Source organism: Megalops cyprinoides, chromosome 2 (assembly GCF_013368585.1).
Source record: "Megalops cyprinoides isolate fMegCyp1 chromosome 2, fMegCyp1.pri, whole genome shotgun sequence".
NCBI lineage: Eukaryota > Metazoa > Chordata > Actinopteri > Elopiformes > Megalopidae > Megalops > Megalops cyprinoides.
Window position 1 is genome coordinate 6,012,831 of NC_050584.1, and position 18,036 is coordinate 6,030,866.

At 43.1% G+C, this 18,036-nt stretch overlaps 1 protein-coding gene across 1 annotated transcript in view; it reads right to left on the bottom strand.

The window, feature by feature from the left end:
• gli3 (GLI family zinc finger 3) overlaps positions 1–14,480 on the bottom strand; it is a 122,586-nt gene extending 108,106 nt beyond the window's left edge. The window contains exon 1 of the mRNA XM_036521423.1: positions 14,084–14,480. The gene's annotated coding sequence lies outside the window, so the exon portion shown is untranslated. The remainder of the gene's footprint in view (positions 1–14,083) is intronic.
• Between the last annotated feature and the right edge of the window lie 3,556 nt (positions 14,481–18,036).

The following is an 18,036-nucleotide window of genomic DNA, read 5'->3' on the forward strand; positions in this document are numbered from 1 at the left end:
TTTGATGTTTTTTTCACCTTTTATTTGTCGGGTTATTGACTGGCAGGAAAAAAAATAAAAATAAAGAAAAGTCCCGGCATTTTCCAACCATGTATTGGTTTTGTGATCTCAGTGAGCATTAATAAAATGGCCTCAGTCACCACTGAGAATATAACCAGAACAACAAGTAATATTAACAACAGTTAATGAAACATGTTACACATGTGGAGAAATTGCAGGATAAACTCCCTGAATGAATCCCTCCCATTACAGGCGAGAGATCCTGATCTCACAGACCAAACGGGAGGGATGACGGCAGGAGATGGGGGGGAGGATTTTCTAAATGTCAGGAAGGGATCCTCTTTTACTCCCACAATCCACTGGGGGCTGGGCTGTCTCCCCTTAGGCATCTACTTTCTAATCGACCGTGCTTGGGTGGCGTGGGGGGGGGGATGCAACATGTGATCAATTTTGTTCATGAGTTAATTCCTGTATGATGCCCGTGCAAACACAGGTCACACTCTCAGATCCCTTGTTCTGTTTGACTTTTCACTGAAACGAATAAGCAGAGACTCACAAAATTGTTTATGCTGAGTCAATGTCTGTTTTTCATACAAGTCAAATACTGTCGAAAAATGTGAGTCGAAAGGCCAGTTTTGGCAAAGCAGCCAAGGTATTCAGTGGGTGTGAACTTAAAGAAACGTTCTAAAAATGTTAAATAAATGATAGTACTCCAAAATACAGATGTTCCCTAATGGAATGAACAAGACATCAAGCCCTACAGTGCAGATGTCTTTGTTCTGGTAATATCAATGGACAGAAATTGCATTTATGAACATATGCTCAGGAGTGAACTGTGCTCAGATTTAAGCTCTTCTGGGCATACAATTTTTACAACTTGAATAATATATATTTTCTGAACTATTATTCCTCCATATGCTTCCATAATGCATAACCCATGAATCCATCTTCCACCTTTCATTCATTTTAATTATGTACCTAAAAAAAATCATTTGATGATTCACATAATAAATCAAATTGCTTCCTAAAGGTCATAATGGCTACAAACATCCTTTCCTTGTTTTTTTAAATTTTTTTTTAGAAAACAACAGTCTTTAACAGTCTTCAGGATAGCATTCCCACTCTTTGCAAATTTTACCCATTTCTTTTTCAGATGTTCACCACATCAATGGTGTACATCAGCATCCCACTCAGAAACTTGAGATGTTTTACATTCCCCCAGACTCCTCAAACAGAATACCACTGCTTCCATATCCCCTCTCTTACACGTATTCACTGGTGTTCAAAACAAGCTTTTGCCACTGTCAAACCTGAGTGTGCTTTTTAAAGTGGGGCTAAATGACCAGGAGACACGAGAAGCAGCAAGCAGGATATATATTGTCAGCCTGTCTTACATCTTTACCGAATGTCCTGCCTGTAGAGAGTTACTTCATACACTGCTTGGAAACCTCCCTGAAGGGCTGCATAATAACTGCACTGAGACATCCTGTGCTGTGTGTGTGTGTGTGTGTGTGTGTGTGTGTGTGTGTGTGTGTGTGTGTGTGTGTGTGTGTGTGTGACTTTTCACTATGCGTGTACGTGTGTCTTTGCACTTCTGAGTGCGTGCGCAACTTCAATAAAAGAAGGCACCCATGGGAGGTGATGAATCAAGGCAGAGGAATTCCTTTACTGATGAAAAACTCAGTCTCACGCACTCAGTCCTTGGTGCTGACTGCGAACAAGCAGAGGGAGAGCTGCTGGAGGAATTGCTGATGCGCGCACAAGAGGAACAGGTAAGTCTCTGCTCGGTGGTCTGCCTGCGCACTCTGACAACCGACGAGGGCCTCTCTCTGTCCCTCCAAGAAGAGAGATGATGCCCTTTGTTCGTCACAGAAAGCCAGCTATGACTTTTTCAGCCTCACAACTTTCTTGTACAATATGACATACTTGCCAGTCAGGCATCCTTAAGGTAACTACACTGGCATTCCTTTGACGTGACTTTTCATCTCATCTGTTTACACGAACGTGTACGCTTTATTCACAACATTTATGCAGACACATCTGAACTTGAATTTGCTTTGGTACACCTGAGTAATTTGTGGAAAAAAACGTGGCTATCAAAGTCCTGTGCCTCCAACGCTAAGAACTGAGTAGAATGATCAGGTCCGCTGTCTTGAAAGGCACCAAGAGTTGACCTCTAAAGTATTATCAGTAATTTGCTAAATTACCCCAAGTTTACAATTGGATCTTGAAATTAATTTTACATTTTTCTGGGGGAAATAAAATGCCAGTGAGTATTCCTATTCTAAAAACATAAGGAAAGTGTACACCTTGATGTGATTTTGACACACCGAGGCAATGGGGTGATTTCAGTTTGGGGGCTTTTCATAGATGCCTTTTTAGAAACACTTTTATTTGTCTTGAGTTACAGAGACAAGGCCTCCCACCCACCGGAGTTGAAAAAGTATAAACAATTTAAATACTGAGCTATTGAGCAATTTAAGTACTGAAAGCAAGAGTCTCCCTAAATCACGCACCCCTCCTGTTCAGATCCTCATTTTAGGTGTCCACATTTTTTTTTTTTTTTGGAAAAGAAAGAAGAGAAGCTGTGATTAATGAGGGCCAGGTCTCATTGGTGCTGCGTTAAATAGCTACAGGGCAACAATAATGTGGAATCACAAACAGAACAGGCAATCAGCCAGGCAAAGCAGTCCCTATTACCAGCCCCATTAGGACGGCTAAGTGAGAAATTATTCCGCCTGAGCACTGCACCGATTTATCAAGTGGTGGCCATGTCTCCCTCAAGAGGTCTTAATGTTTACTTAAAGACTGCTGGAGATGTCCTCCTGACGCAGTTATTATGTCTTATTAATTCCCACCTGGGCCCTTGCCGCCCCCTGCTTAAACCTGATTAGGGGGAACTGGGCCCTGGATAAAGTGGTAGTGGTGGTTGATGCCGGTCTGATGGAAAAGGGCGAGGAGCAGCGCAGGGGGAGGGAGGAATGTACAACACAAGCCATGCTGTCATTATCATACTTCACTTCCTGTCTGATGTGGGCACCCCTCCAAATGGAGTTCTAGAAGGGGTTTTGTCCAGACATAAAGAGCACATTCACTCTGAGCACATTTATAGTTGAGCCCAGACTAATTGGGTGTGTGTGTATGTCTGTGTGTGTGTGTTCCTTAACAGATGGGCGGAGAAATGCATGTCTGTATGTGTAGCTCAAGACGTGTGTGTGTTATGTCCTGGTATGTGGAAAGGAAGACAGAGAACAAAGGGAAAAAGAGACACATCGGAAGCCCAAGAAACTTCTAGCTCCCTGTAGCATCTCCCAGCACAAAAGGAGAGGCATGTATTTCATTCCATTTCAAGCCCCGAACTCCCCTTCAGATATCCGCACTGGGATTTGAGCTCCAGCGTCAGTGCCAGTTCCAAGGCTCAGTGTGGAGTGTGAACCGCAATATACACGTGTACTGATGCAGCCCCTGATGCTGCGTGCTGCCTCTGAGGCGGGAACAGACGCCGCATTTGCTCATAAAACCACCACAGCTAGCATGAGGACACAAACAAACGGCACTCTCTTCAGGCATGGGGTAAGGGGTCCTCAGATGCTGGAATGGAAGTAATGAAGCCTATATAGAATGGGACATAAGGAGCAAAGAATTACGGATATACACACACACACACACACGATGTACACATGAGTTCATGATGTAGCTCATCCCCCTCCTCCTTTGGCCCCTCAGTGGAGTGGTCTGCCCACCCCCACAGAGCGACAGAGTCGCTTTCTACTTTACATCCTGTTCACCATGCCTACCTGCTCGGGCCGTGTCCACCACCTTTCCACAAGGTGTTCCAGTTAGGCCGAGACCTAAAGGCTGGGCCCCAGAATCAACACGTTAATGAGCCAAAAACCTACGATACTGAACTGCACCACACTGTCTGCTATACGGTGTGATTGGGTCCTCTTAGCGATTACTGAAATTAGTGATTAGTGTGATATGTTCAAAATATGTGACATGTTACAGTGCTGCACTCTATACATTTCTGCTCTTCCAGACGCAAAAGCCGTGCAAGTTGCCCTTGACTGCGGTAACGAGAAAAAGGCATTAGGAAAACAGTACTCTCTTCCAGATACTGCACGAACTGTTAGTTTGTTGGGATTGCAATCTGTGACATTCCCAGCATTGCTGTTGTACCATTGCTCAAAATGCTTAACCTAAATTTCCTCAGCAAAGCCTAGCTGTATAAATGGATACCACGGAAAATGTAAGCTGTCAGTCAAAAATGAAAAATGACAGTCACGCTGGATAAGCAATTAGCAAAATAATCAAACAAATCATTTGAAACTTTCAGCTGAGGTTTGGATGCTAATTGAGGAATACCACTGGGTGACATAATAGCTCTGCTGAACAAAGCCGAAGCCTAACATTTCACGGTTTTCCTGAAATAAAGGCAGGGATATCTACTCTATTTTTGAGCGGACATATCCAATTCCAAGATGAGTATGAAAACATGGAGCAAACGTGTTAGCGCACAGTGTGCCCCCCGGGCCCACAGCAGCCGGTGGAGAGTCAAACATCTGTGTGTGTTTACACACTTCAGCGGCTTGCTTACTCACTTCTGATCAATGGATCTCAGACAGCAAAACCACCAGTAATAAACATTTCCAAATAAGTTATATACCACCATTCACCATCTACAGGGCCCACGTACTGTCGCTTTAAGTAAAGCGAATACGTAACACCAATAAATACATAAATTAATATGGAACAAAACCTCGTTAATTGGATTGTACAGTGGGCGCCTAGGGTTAATGGAGAAGCTCTGGGACCAGCTGCCTCCGCGGTGGTGGCGGTAACAGGGGTAATAAGTCCACCCGTAGCGGCAGACATGGGTGAGGATGACTCAAAGCACGCTCTGAGCATGGCATGTAATCATCTCCCCCCCCCCGACAGGCCGAGACAACTCTCTGCAAAGCGATCTGACACCCTTCAGAGGGCCGACTGGAGACCAGGGGGAGCACCCCCACATGGCAGGGGTGAGGGCCTGGCATTGGAAAGTCGCACATGATTACAAACACACCATCCTCATGAGCGGGAAACACACATTCCGATGCACACGTGCTTACTTACACATGAGTGGTCTATACATACAGCATATGCACTCATAGGCACATCCACGCATCCACAAATGCACAAACACTCTTGCAGACACACAAGCAGTCCTACATGCACATGCACACTTACTGACAAACTCAGTCTCTCACACACAAACACACACACACAAAGACAGATTCACACACACATACACGCTTACAAATACACAGCCTGTACACACACTAAACACAAACACATTCATACACACTCACAGATTACCAATGATCATTTACGTAAATAAATTTAATAAACAGGGAAGTGAAGAGGTCAAGCTCATGAACAACGCAAGTCAGTAAGCCCATGTACGAATTGTGTCTACTGAGATAAAGCTCGGGTGACGCATGTAAATGCTCTGTTTTCCACCATCTCTACATGGACAGGTTTAAATTGTTTATTGCCAAGGATGAGCTGGTTTGCATTGATCTCTGGCTAGGAGGGAAAGCAGAACCAGTAATGTCCTATTGTAATATCTGTGGAATAGGGTGCTAATTATATCACAGTCGGTTTCAATAAGAACACCATTACCCAATGTCACACATTACTCAAACTTAAAAAAGTCCTTTTTGTCTATTTTGTTGTTAATGCTATGTTATGGTAAAGCATCCAAACCAACACCACTAGAATATTTTGATTTTTTTAAAATAAGAATGGCGAGCTATCATGACCATTCCTCTGAAACACAGGAAGAACACAGGACATATGAAAAAAGTTAATTCAAACAAAAATGTCTGAAGGCTAAAATACTGAGGCAAATACTGAGGTCTATTCAATCCAACTGTAATGCCCTTCATCACTAACTGCGATAACAAATCATAGAAAAGCTTGCGTCTCCCCCCCCCCCCCCCCCCCGCCCACTCAAGTTAACTAATTAAAAATATTTTACTAATGCAAAAATATAAAACTTGCCTAAATGTTTCACTTGTGGTTCAGGACAAAGATCAATGCATCCACACCGAATGGAGGCTGTCATCCTGACATGCATTTATACGATCCCCTCATGCTATGGGCCCTGGTTTTTACATTGATATTTCGAGAGCAGACATCGGTACGAGTCCATTTCAAGCAAACAGCTCATTTGCGCTTGGACATTCTCTTCCCCTTTCTCTCTCTTCCGTCATTGCTCTCCCTATCTTTCACTCACGTATAGCCGAATTCTTTCCCCCTCTCTCCTGCTGTCCTGCCATCCGGTGTTGGCGGTAGGCTGCCATTCCCCGGTAGCCACACAAGCGCCGTATTGGGGCGCTGCAGGTAGAGTCATAGGAAGTAATGGAAAGAGACAAGGATTTAACATGCCACACAAAGCCATGCTTTATGAATAATTCCAAAAGCTAAGAGGCTCCCCTCTGCAACTCCCCCCCAAATGCTCCCCCACTATCTCCCCAGCAAGGGGGGACCTCCACAGCAGCTCAAGGGACACCACACACTCTCCCGCCAATTAAAACAGGTGTTCTGCCACAGCCTGTCCTTGTCTCTTGTCTTTAACTAGGGACTGTGTATACTGCACATTTACCACTCAGCCACGCTTCTCTTAGCATTAACTGAAGATAGACGGGGGAATGGAAAACCAAGAGGCCTAGTGGAATGCAGAGTATAACTCAACCCAGTTTTGAGACATTCTCACACAAGCAAGAACATTCACACACATACACACACTGCGTAAAGCAGGGCAGTGAAGCTGTCGTGTAAATCTCTTGGCGAAAGCTGCTTTCGGATGTAGACAGGGGGGCTTACGCACTGATCTCAGAGGTAGAGGTGGACTCTCTCTTGCTCCCTCACTCCGCCTCCCCCCATGTGGCCAAACGTGCAGACAAACAGGGCCGTGCCAAGGTAGGTAGGACGGCACCCGAGCACCCCGCACGAGGCTGCAGCCCACGCTCAAAGCCCTGCGCACTGCACTCGCAGATGTGGTGACAAATGCCCCTGCCCACGTTCGCACAATGAGTTCTGGAAGGAGCCGGTGAAAGGTGGGAGCGAAAAAGAAACCCGGAGCACCTTTGACAAATGGCCCCCTTCGCAATCCACTATTCAGAGGGGGAACCTTTACAGCAGAGCGCAACGCACCGCAAGGCCTCAGAGGCCGCTGCAAAGCGGCCCTGCAAAGGGGCCGGTTTCCACATGAAAAACAATGAATTCATGAAGTCAAGCCTGCTCCTTCACGAGAAAGATGTGTTTCCAGAGCAAATTGACCCCTCTTTATAAATAAAAAACAAAAAAGTTTTTCAATCCAAACATGGATTTACTTATCTTTGTCTGTGAATTTATTTATGTGGTCCATTTTTTTTTCCAACAAGCCTAAGTAGGACCGTACTATGTTTCATGTGGTCAGTTCTTTTAGAGCCTAAATTGGCCCTGGCAATGCATCACCAGAGAGAGAATACTGATGGCTGCCAGTCTTTAAAACCGCTGGTGTCCACCCTCAAGGAACTAGTCTATAAAACTTCTTGAATCCCCCTCCCTTGTGGGGAACTAGGCTTTGTCTGTGGTACACAAGGAGGGGATCCTAGTTCCTTGCTCCCTGCCGAGTATTGTTGAAACACCGTCCCTTTCTGTTGCCTAGCTCTTAAACTAGCATCCTTTGCATGAGAAAAAGCGATTAGTCTTCAAATGCCTGTGCTGACAAAGAGGGGCCTTTCAGTTCCAAGCAGAAATTTGCTCAAATAGAAGAGTCCCCTTTGTTTTTTTAAGGTGAGGCATTATTTTTCTTGCAAGGCAAGGGCTGTTAGCATTCGCTTGCAGAATAGCTCCCACTGGCCCCTAGAAAGTGCGGAGAGGCTGGAGGGTGGGGGTGCCCCCCACCCCCCCCGCCCTCAGCTTCATAGCAGCAGGGCGGAAGTCAAAAAATAAGGGGGTGGGGGGGGGGGGGGGGTTGGCTTGTGGCAGGCCTCGTTTCAACATGTTGGCAAACGGGAGGGAAAACTCGGCAAGACATTTATTCAGGTATTAACCTTGGAATTTGCATTTGACATCAGAACAATAACCCCTCTGCCCCCACTCCCTCCTTCTTGAGCCTCCCCAGCTCCGAACCCCGGAGAGCAGATTTTCTGTCAGAGCGGTGATTGAGGGGAACGAGGGGAACACCAATAAGTACAGCAGAACGACACTACAGCTGATAAATCGATCTGGGCTAAGGATCTGTCAGTTTGGAGGCTTGCCACAGTGATGAATTTGTCAACACTCTGGTTTTTGCTCTCCTTTTTTCTAATGTTCATACTCACATGAAAGTTTCTATAATATTTACAGCATGAATGAACACATACTGTATCTTATACTACCACAGAAAGAAGATCACCAAGATGTGGAAATGTTTTCAGTCTTTTTAGACACCCTTCACTCTTTTTTTCTATTTTCTTTTTTTGCCCAATGTGACCATGATTTCTGAAACACAGAACAAATTATTTTTTACTGATGGCCGTTAGCTACAGTGTGATCATCTTCCCTCTTTTGACCTTTAAATTATGTAGGAAAAGGGTATATTTAAATGTAAAGAGGTACTACAAAATCATTACATCTGACAAAAAATCGGTAATGTGAGAAATAGCTCAGTTTACACATTTCTCGCTTTAAATATATAGCAAATCATTCGTTACATGTAGTGTAGTATGCCTTAGCACCTAATTTCACTCATAGATTTTCCCACAGGCAGTGAGTTACAGCTCTTTCTACTAGACATTAATATCCAATTTTAGCAGATGTTCATATGACTTTTTGGAAAACATGAAGCTTGCTTGAACACTTCACAGAAAAAAAGTTCTTTTCAGAACAGCAGCATTTACTGACAGTAGCACGCAAAAGGGAAAGAGGCGTGATCGGAGTTCTTCACAGTAAGCACTGCGCTCAGCAACCCCCCCTCCCCAAAGCCTCCTTCCCCATCCTGACACCCAGTGTGCATGCACACCCACTGCCTTCATACAGGGGGCAAGCTGACAAGCTGGCATCAAGACTGATGCCCTTGTGCAACTATGACAATAAAAAAACTCAGCTCTCACTGTGAATAACATTGCCAAGCATGACCTCACCCCCTCCCCTCCCCCTTGCTGCCCCCCGCCTCTTCAAAGCAAATGGGCACACACCTCTTTTTCTCATACTTCGCACTGAGGGCCCAAAGACGCGTTTTACGACTCCGACACGCTGCAGACGAGAGTGTTGTTTGCTCTCAGGTACTCGCAAAAAGAAAATGTGTGCGCAGACAGGCTCTCGGAGGACCTCACCTCAAAGGACCCTACCCCAATCTCCTTACAGTTTTGTGAATCTTTTTTTTTCTTTTCATTTTTACATTCTGTCCTTCTCTCTGAGAAACCTGCTCACAAGGTTTAATTTGTGTGTCCACTTTGTATTTCCAGGGGGCCAAAGCCAGGGAAAGTAAAGCACCACTTTTTCAACGCCTGGGTAGGGCCTGTTGGGCCAGGTTGCACACAAAAATTCTCCCATTTCCTGTGACCAAAAAAGAAGGAGAACAAAAAAAAAACCCAGTCTGTCTACACGAGCATGTGCATGAGCATCTGAGCTGGTGTGGGCTAGACCCCCCCCCCCCAACCACCACCACCAGCACCCCCCACTCACCAACACCACCCTACCCCACGCACCTCCCCCCGAGTCGGCCCCTCTGAAAGGTGCCTTTAGCAGCTCCTAAAAGTGCAGAGGGGGGTCCCATTCCGGGACAGCCCACAGAGGCGGTGGGGAAGCGGTGCTGCTGGAGCCAGGAACACATAGCATATTTAATCCAGGAACGGAGTGAATGGAGGCTGCGCGGTGCGCGAGATCTGAGGCATGCCCTGAAGGGCTGGCCGGGCCTTGGGATTAGGAGGCTGAGAAGAGGCCCCCTCCGTGCCCACAGACCCCTGCTCTTCAGTGCTTAAACGCAAATGCACTGAGACACTTCACTGCTCCTCTGCTCCAACACGGCGGCCCAACTTTTTATGAAAAGCCGCACAGCCCCCCCCCCCCCCCCCCCCTTTCCCTCCATCACTCTCTCTGACTTGCTCTCCTTCTTTCCCTCTGTGTCCTTTTTTGATGTCAAACATATCAAAGTTAAAAATCATCAAAGTGTGAAATTTCATTTGCAGGCTTTTTCTTGACTATAGCTATATTTCGGAGGGCTGTTCTGCAACGGACCGCTTAGGAAAGACACAATGCTGTTCCCTTTCTGCCTGTGACGTTTACCGTGTTGTTTGTTTACTCCGGCGTTTGGCAACAGTATCGAGTGCAACTGAGCAATTATATGTGAGAATAAACATCGCATTTTGCCTGCTTTGCGTTTTGTTTTAGAGAAAGGACAAGCTGGATTGCACTCACTCTTCCACTTCAGAGAACATTTCAACGTCACTGCATGTTGATGAGATAATATAGAGGACATAATATAGAAACTGCGCGTCCTAATGTGTTCACTATACCTGGGCATTTATTCAGTGTGGGTTCACTGCTTTACAATACCAAGGAAGTACCACAGCCAGAGGCACACACATCAGGGACAAAACTAAACTAAAAAAAAAAAAAAGAAAAAACCTGCACATTAGCGCTCCTCAGTACAACCACCCCTAACAGGGATCAAAAACAAATAAATAAACAAACATCTGTGATTTTTGTTGTTTGCTGATTTGTTTTGCCTAGCCAACTCCACCTTTTCAAATGGGTCTCAAATGGGTTAGCGTGACAGCATATTTCATTAGCAGCACATATCCATCTGACAGAGTGGGATAGGTAGCCCTCTTTTTGGATGTGAAGGGGGGCAGAGAAAGGTGACATTTTCAGAGCCGGCTGTTGAGTGTGGATTTTCAGGCCATGGGCAGAGGGAAAGTCTTGACTTTCAGATAACAATCCAGAATCAATGTTCGACTTGTGATGGGTCCGTTTTTGGCAGGGGGGGGTTAGATAGCCCCTCGCGTCTCGCTTGCCCAACCCACAAGCATATCTGAATGCTAAGGTACACCATTCAGCTGCTTTTATCTGATGGAGACTTTTAAAAGGGTCAGGTTCCCTGAGAACTCTAAATGTGTATGATTTAGGGTATACATGCACAACTCTCTGCCAGCTACAGACCATTCAGGACTGTGCTAAAAAATGTGTTCCTCCTTTTTTTTCCAGATTAATTTTTTGTTCCATCCACTGCTTTTGTCTTTTTTAAAATGTAAACTGTATTGTAGAGGTATTGCAATTTTTAAACCCTTTTCAGGAAAAAAAATGTATTGCTGCCATATGGAAATTATGTGCATATTCATCTTGCTGGATTAATTCATCAGATATCATTCATATTTAATATGGTGGGATAATAAGAAAACTCAACCTCCATTTACGTGCCCCGGTTATTTAAATTATTATTCAAACAAAATATTTAATGATAATGACTGCCTTAGTTCTGGTGCTTAAACATTTTTGTGTTCTGTTTTGCACACTTTTTTTTTACTTGATTCACTCGAAGGTTGAATTAAACAATTCATTAAATTTAAACTGTTTGTAAATTAAGACAATCTATGTTAATGTGTTGTGTGCACGCATCTCTCTAATGAACACTTTCACGCAGCAATTTACTAATGACGAGAGGTGATAAACACTATCGAAAACTGTGGAGCTGTCAAAAAACTGTTAACCACTAAAATGTATTATATAAAAGGATATTTATTACATACGAAATATACAACTATCCTCAGCGTTTACCATAAACAGCTATCCACTATACTTTTCTTGGAAAAAAGACAAAGCGGACTAATTATGACTTCAGAAATCAATGCAGTTCCGTCAATTAAGAGACAAACAACTTTAAAAATACGCATTTCACTAAAATTATTTCAGGGCAATTCTGACGTTTTCGCATTAAGGTACACAACACATTTTATGTTCTCAGTATGTTCGTTGGGAAGCTTTAAACTCGTAAGACTTATAATGTAAGATAACTGTGCAATGTATTGCTTAAAATTAACGTGAGAAAAAAATCGTAAAAGGTCTGAAATAACATTATCATTGCAAAACAACGTAACGTGGGATGAGTTTGTGATGTCAATTAATCATCTACTTTTTGCCGAGAGAAACATGTAATTTTGCGGGCGAGTCAGCGCGCTTTTTGAGAAAATCGTGGGTTAAATAATGCTTGAATAATTATTTCAATAAAATGTTACATGCCGCTGTACGCTGCAATACCGCGACAATATATTTGGAAAAAAGATGTAAGGCTTTAACAGGCTATATTTGTTCTTCAGAAAAGGCGAGGCCAATGAAACTAATGGATGCAGTAACATCATTAAAAGTCCGAAAAGGTACGCGACAATGAGTTAAAACAGCATACATATTTTTGTTTTAACTCTGAGTTTTATCAATTTTAATATATACTTGACGCCCCCCCCCCCCCCCCCCCCCCCCCAAAAAAAAAAAAAAAAAAAAAACAATTTAGGGATGAAGATATTGTTGAAATGGTATGCCCCTCGTACATCAAGTATCACATACTTTACAGGAAAATTCAATAAAACAGTCGTATTTACACAAACACGTTTTGGGAGATTTATCTTGAGGTTTATTACTTATTATGTTAATTGTTTAATGGCAACCTTGATGTGTCTCCCGCTGCAAGCTGCTACTTCCCAGTTAATTTTTTTTTTCTTTTGCAAAGTGCCAAAGGCGCTTTTTGCAGGCCTGCATCACTCAGCTGAACGCCTCGAACCCTCGTCGTTTGTACTGTCGCGTGAAACCCGAGACACGAACGGTTCGCCAGTCACTCATTCTGAATCCGACAACGACATAAAATGTGGAGCAGCTGGCGTGGAGCAAAAGGAAAAGTTAACAACAAATATCTGCACTTGGGGTGGCGAGTTGCTATATGACACAAGTACTAGCACAACAGTCAAGTAATGCTATAAGGAAAAAATCGCGATAACAGAAAGAAAGTGTTCCGTAAAATGGGATTCCTTTTAAAACAAATACTTACTGACAGACTAGGAACAGTTCAAGTAAATACCTACGTGTTTTACACTGACTGAATTTCTCTAGTGCGCTAGCTAAATCAGTCCAATTTATCTCAAAGTGAATTATTGCTATTTTATTTTGTAGCTACATTAAATTCTGCAATGACACACAAGTCAGATTTGCTGCGAGAACAACAACTGCACTATTTAAACTGCTAATAATTTTATTTGGTGCTTGTTGGCTGTTCAACTTCCGTTCATAAACCAAATAACGATAAATGAACTGCGTCCAAGACGACGCAGAGGCAAATAATCGATAGCAGAAACGGCATAGGGAAATCGTACCGAAATATGATCACGTACATATTTGCCCCATACACTTTCTTGAGCGGAACTCTGAAGAAGTTTTTTTTCCAAGTCGTTGCGTGTCTAGAACACAATGTTTTTTTTTTTTTTTTTTTAACTAACTTGACCATTCCTTTTCTTTCCCAGAACATGACTCAAAATCTCGGAAAGAACCATTTACAGAAAAACAAAAGATACATCAATTCATTGGCCTGCAGAAAACTACATTTAAACGCATGATGCGATCATCTGTTCGGCAATCATTAATGCTTACCACATTATATACATGATATGTATACAGTTAATCAAGTGTCCAGAAACACAGCGTTTACTTTCGCGAAGAAGTTGGCCAAGGCAAAAAAAAAGCGCTGCTTAAAAAAGTTTGCAACGCTGTTCCATCACGCTGCCTGCACCTCTCTCGAAAGACAAAGAAAGATCCCCGCATTATGTAGAATTCTGAATACCGAAAACAATTTTAGTTGATTTAGCCCCTTTATGGACACAGATTTTTTGCAACAGCTATACATTCTTTTGTCGTTGCAGCACACTGCTTCGATTTATGTTTTTATTATGTTCTTTAAAGGTATGCTTATCTGAAACGTGATACCTCTGACAGTTTGGAACAGACATCCAACTTTTTTCAAACTTTCAAAGCTGCCAGAGAGCACAAGAACAAAATTCATCACGCTTCATCGTGTTCTTGCACTTACGTGTTCTCTTGGGCTGGTTCTCTTATTCTGTGTCTTGATATTTTCTGTCTTCTCCTCGCAGTTATGTCTTTTACTGCTTTTTTGTAGATGTCAGTCGTGTACTTTTGAGGTGCCTTGCAGTCTTGCACTTTTCTCAACCCTCACTTCTAAAACTGTCCAAAACCGCTCTGTGCGAGAAGTTTTCCTTCTTCCCCCTTCTTCTCCTCCTTCCTGCAGTAAGCTGACCTCAGCGTTCACTGAACTAACGGCTTGAACTTACCTAGCTACATGCCTATCGAACTCTGACGACAAAGAAACACATGGGTGCGCAAAAAAGTATCTTGCGGAGTGTTGTTACTGTATTTTGTATGATTTTTGTTGAGAAGGAGGCAAAGTGTGGAACTCCGGCTGCCCTTTCCTTAGCATGACTCCTCCCTTCGGATCGATCTCTCACACGCTCTACCTCCCTCCCTCTCTGTCTCTTCCCCGCTCTCTCCCTCCTCCCCTCTCTGATCCCGCTGCTTCGCAGCAATCTCGACGCAGTTTTTTGAGAGACGGCGTAATCACATTGGGAGCGACTGCAGCGGTGCTCCGGCACTGGCTCGCGAACAACTTGCTGAGACTGAACACGAGCAAAGCAGCAAATGTTTGCAAAACGTAATTATTCTTTTTCAACATTCAGAAGAAACAGTAAGTAGGTATTTTGTCATTGTGTGTTTCACGTTTTCTGATCATATATGTGGAAACAATACATTTATGCACATTTATTATTTTGAAAGTGACACAATTCAATTTACTGTATTGGATGCTGAACAAGGAACACATTGAGTTCTTACTGTAATCTAATGAAATATTCATTTTAATTTACCATGACTATATTTTGGCCTACTGATCAAAGTTGTTGGGTACTATTTCAATGTGAGTTATAAATAAGCCCATACACACACACACACACATACACACAATAATTACCCAGTTTTCCCTATGTCAGAGCATCGGTCTTTTAGAGAACATTGAACACCAGTCACCTGTGTGGGTGTGGGATGTCTTGTTTTATCAGAGGTTCCCCACACGTTTGGAAACGGCATGTCTTGGTACTGCTGAAATGGTAAATCTGTGTGCTCAAGAAGGCCCTAGAGGTGAAAGAGAAATACTATAGCAGTTCTTCTCATTAAAATAAATAAGTAAAATCAGAATTTTTGTGACAAGCCAGATCATACTTGATCCATCAGAAGCTAGGGCACTTTGACAGAACACCACACCAAGTCAGTGTTATTCAAATCAGACCAAATTTATGACTGAGTGAGTACCTATGCACAAGTTGTTTGCCTCTTAAGTAAATAAATGTCAGACTTGGCAACAGGAAACCTCCTCTAGGTGCAGCAGACCTGAGTCTTGGTAATTGTGTCATGTAATTTTTCTTGCTTTGTAGATTCCCATCTCTGAAACTGACTCTCCAGAAGTTCTGTTTTCATATGATACCCATTTGTTCACATCATGCACCTCACTCAAGTCACCAACTTCTCTGCCCCACCTTGTATGTACCTTCTGCTGCCTTTGGGTGACAAGGCCAATACCCCGCTACAGCGCACCGGTGCCCAAATCTGAAACATGATTGAGAACATACCGCATGCTGTCAGAGCTTGTGCACAGGTCGATGGTACTGAACCATGCCGTTTCCTGATCTTCAGCATACCAGCGGATAAAAGGCGTTAGCTAGTGCGGCGTGAACCCGCCTTCCTTGGTAAACTTCTGTCACTGTGTGCAGCAGTAAGCAGCATGTATGCTTTCAGCATCAGGTGTGCCTGTGGCCAGGAATCACAAATGGTGAGAAGGACCACCGACCCCTGGATTCAATCAACGTTTGTCCTTTTGGCAGTTAGTCACAATTATATGCAAGTGCTTCTTTTTTGTATTTTGACATGTCATCAACAAAAACATAAAGGTAAAAAAGGCTTGAAACTCAGTAACAAACAAATCAAAGGATAAACTTCGACTGAATCCAGGGTTTGATCATGCTAAAGCATCACCCATACAACTGCTCTTGTTATTCCTATTTTATGTGTTTTGACTACAACCATGCACTCCCAAAACTCTCACACATATAAAGAAATGAATTAAATGATTAAATTAGCAGTACAAATAAACAAATATACGTGACACATATGTACCAAGTGTATTAATTACATGAAACTTCTGCAAGGATATGTTTTTTTTTATTAAATACAAAAGCAGAATGTCTTCAAAACTAAATGGTGTGAATTCAGGGTCAGCCTTCTTTTAATAAGTTACTGACTGGACAACTTTAAGCATTCAGGGCAAAAGGGTTTATTTGTGTTGTGCATGTTTTTGTAACCTAATTTTATACCTTGGGAGAAACTCAATTTGTACATTTCCTGTATAAACTGATGCCGCATGAATACTCTATTTTAGCCTATGCTTCAACATTTTTCATCCATTGATTTCATTATATCAAACTAATTCTGATATCAAATGATGGATTTTAGCATCATTTTTTATCATATCACTCCTACTACTTTTGCTGATATTTGTATTAACTGCTCCCCCATTTTCGTCTCTCATTTCTAATGACCTCCTGCCTGGAGGGCATCCTTAACAGCCCCCTCTAGTGGCAAATCTGAGGTCCTTCCTAGCATTTGGATCGTAGATCATAGATCATGTGTCAACGAGATGACCTAAGCCGTGCCTGTTGTGTGAACTGTCTGTAAGGGACACAGACACAGGGCCAAGAAGAGCAATATGAGGAACCACTATCAGGAACAATAAGTACGAAGCTCAAGACCCAGAACACAATGCCCAGTGGAAACAGAGCCAGCTGTATGCAGTCACCGCTGTCAGCAGTCACAAGTACTTCTGTGAGGGAAACATCTTGCATCTCCACAGGACTGTCCGGGGCCATAATCTCCTTAACACTCCATATATTTTGCTCCCCCCTTTTCTATCTCATTGAGAACTGAGTATGTCAGAGTAACAGGGAGAAATATACAAATAGTTCCACAGTGTGGGGACATGGGGAAGTGGTCCCTGTCCCACTGTTACCTAATGTGCAGACATGGGGAAACACCCCTGGCCCCCTGCTCCATCTGTGGATCTGTGGATCAGGGCACAAGTTAACTGGAGAGAAAGACATATCTGCTGGTTAGTGGTGGTGGAATGGACAATCAGTGATGCTCCCCAACTATTACAGGCGTACATTTAGGGGTTATAAGAAGTGTTTGTGTATGTGTGTGTGTGTATGTGTGTGTGAGAGAGAGAGAGATAGTGTGAAGTTACAATCACCAAACACAAAAAGGTTCCCGGTGCTCTCAGATCTTTGTCTGATTCTATCTAACCAAATTCATCTCTCAATATTATGTCAATTTCATGAGTAAAGTTGAGGACATTATTGTTCATGCACTGTATTCCAAGTGAGCAAAAAGCAATGACTAACTGATTTAAGCAAAGGATAAATCAAATATATTCTCCATAATGATTTGAACTGAGTGTGAAGTACTGAAACTGAAATGTTATAATGGGGAAATAGCTTGTATCTATGTATCAAAAGAGCCACATCGAGGGACTCTTCCCTTGCGATAACATCAAAGTGAAACCTGACATTTCGGTAAACGCTCCTGTAGGGTTAGGCGTAATCCATATACATAATCAATATACGGGGAAATTATGTGGAAACAGAAGCCTTCAGAGTACAGCACCAATCAATGAGGAGGTGCGTGCTGGAGACTGGAATCGTGAACAAATCGTTTAGCCATGATTCTAGATCTGCCTGTGTGTATTCATAAGGTTGCACCAAATAGACTAACAGACTACCCATGCCCAGTAAAGAACAGGGTACACAAGGACAGTATGTCAGTACAGAAAACTATGTTTGTGGATGGCTCTTCCCAGACTAGTGTCAGTGCAGCACACACATTAACATTAGTAACATTCTCCTGCAATTTAAGAGCACTCATTTG